Source organism: Urocitellus parryii, unplaced genomic scaffold, assembly GCF_045843805.1.
Source record: "Urocitellus parryii isolate mUroPar1 unplaced genomic scaffold, mUroPar1.hap1 Scaffold_37, whole genome shotgun sequence".
NCBI lineage: Eukaryota > Metazoa > Chordata > Mammalia > Rodentia > Sciuridae > Urocitellus > Urocitellus parryii.
This window is the reverse complement of record NW_027553327.1, coordinates 11,330,001-11,332,520: the sequence shown is the minus strand read 5'-3', so window position 1 is coordinate 11,332,520 and position 2,520 is coordinate 11,330,001. Positions and strand designations below refer to the sequence as shown.

The 2,520-nt window shown below is 34.7% G+C and overlaps 1 pseudogene; it reads left to right on the top strand.

Annotated features, from left to right (window-relative positions):
* Positions 1–931: 931 nt before the first annotated feature.
* Positions 932–1,078, top strand: LOC144252212 (small nucleolar RNA SNORA70; annotated as a pseudogene).
* The last annotated feature ends 1,442 nt before the right edge of the window (positions 1,079–2,520 follow it).

Below are 2,520 nucleotides of genomic sequence, written 5' to 3'. Positions count from 1 at the left end.
GAAATATTTTAATTGAAATAAAACTTATTGTTAAGGAGTTTGAGTTTTATGTATAGTACTAATTTGATTACTCTCCGGTGCCTGTTTTGGAACTTCTACTAAATCAGGTCAAGAAAATGAAAATACAGAAAGTGTATTTTTTTTTTAGCATTTTTATGCTTCATTTGTTCTGATTCCATAAGCTGAGGCAAATTTCAGAAAGCTAAATTGTAGGGAAAAATTAGGATCTGAGAAGATTATGAATGCCATTAAAATGCTAGTGTGGTTGGGCATAGAATTTGTAAACTCAGGGTCTTGGAAAATGGCTTGCCAAGAGGTTTTTTTTTTTTTTTTAACCTGCTTAATATTTATGTGGGGGTTAGGTTTTGAAATAATACCTTTAAATAAAAATGCAGGTCTCTAGCTTCTTTTAATATTAGTAGGCTTCCTTCTTGGGCCAGCCATCCCTGTGGCAGTTCTACAGCATACTAGTAATAGCTGCCTTAAGTTGGAACTTGGGTTTCCTCATTCACCGTAGACCAAGGTAATTTTTTTCCATTTTTCTAACAACTTACATTTGATTCTGCTGTATATAATTCTTAAAATGATAAATTAAAAATTGAGGCTTCTTGTGGCCACATTATAGTAGAAAAATACAGGGGATTTTAAGGTGCAATTATTATTCATGTGAAAATGCTCTTCTAACTTTAAAAATGTATTCTAAGTATTTCTGTTATGGAGGGTTATCATCCTTAATGAATACTTCTTTTTGTTTCATGATGCAGCATGAATCTTTATTGTGAAGATAAATAGCCATCTTTGGTGGGGAAAACTCACAGAATGATTAGTCATTTATAAGGTTATGTTATCTGAATCTCCTTTTTCCACATTATGTGCTCCAAAACTTTCATTACATTTTGAAGACATAATGTTCTCCATCTAGTTAAATTAGCCACAGCTACTTAATCCCACTTCACTTTCCATCTCTCTGATGGGAGCTCAGCATACAGTGACTGTCAAAGCAGATTCCCTGGTTATGTATACAACTCATTCCTGGTTTCTGTTGTTTGCGTTGCTCTAAGGGACCTTGAGTACATCATCCTCTCCCTATTTCTCTTATCTATTTTTGTGCTCTGGCCTCCAGACTAGTATTTAAGTTGTTTTTGAGAAGTCTCATAACACTCTGGTCATAGAAGATATTGGCCATGCCATCATTTGCAACTCACCAAGCTTCAGAAAAAGGGCATAGTAGTAATAGCTACCTCAAGTTGGAACTTGGGTTTCCTCATTCACCATAGCCCAAGGTACTTTCTATTTTTCTTTCAAAGTCAAGGTCACATTTTTATTTGACTCTAAAATTGAATTTCATATCTAATACCTATGATTTAAGAATATGGGCTCTTAATCACAAAGCCCTAAGGTCATAAGGTCAGATACACTCTTGTGCTCGTTCCCTGCACAACTAGTGGGTCTTGTCCTTGAAGCTTCTCTCTCTACCAGCATCAATCTTATTCATGGTGGTCACAATAAACCTGGGTACCTGATTGCACTGTCCCAAATGGTAACAATAGTAACCATTTATTGATCACTTAGCTATTGCAACTCCTGAAGTTTTGCATTTCTGGTTTAATCCTCACACAACCTTATGAGATACATAATATATCATATTGCAGATAAGAAAACAGGTTAATTCTCAGTCAATAGTGCTTGACACATGGTTAATAACAAGTGTAAGCTGGGATTGTCACCACCTTTATTATGAAAGATTCATAGTCTTTCCCATTTTAGCAGCAACATAAACTGTCTTTTTCTTGTATGTCAGGTATTATTTGATTTGAAACCGAAGAGCCTGTTTTTTTTCTGTTAACTCATCCCTAGCATTTTTAATAATTATTGATCAGTGTAATTGATCAAGTGCTTACATATATACACAAATGTCTTCAGTAATCAAAGTTGACAAATTTTAAATTGAGCTAATATACAGTAATGTGTTTTCTAAAGTTGTTTTAATTACATAATTTGAATATTCTTCATTTATAACAAAACTCAATTATTTTAGGCACAATTTCCACAATCTTAATATCATTGAAATAATTCAGAATCACCTTATATTAGTGACTGTCCCATTTAAAACCTGCTCTATGTCCTTTATCACTTGTAGGACTGAATGAATGGTTTATCATAACTGCTGTTCCTACTCTTAGTCAATAAGTATTTGAAGACTCTCAGTTATGGAGAAGGATGCATCAGAGTGTAATCATATCAGTAGGCCTCTACCTAGGATTAGGTTTGAAGAGTTGAGGTAATCTCATTTAGCAAGTATTTTAGAGAGCTCATTTTGCTTTACTAGTACCCTAACTTCCTTTAGAGAGACAAATGACACATGAAGCAGTCATGGTTGTCAGAGATTTGCAGTTATTTGGGAAGTGATGCTCTTGTGAAAAGGTGTGATCATGTTCAGCATAGGAGATGATTGAGCTTAGAGTACTGGTGAGTCCTTTGGGACATAGGGTGAGGGGGGGAAACCTGCTGTTTACTGGA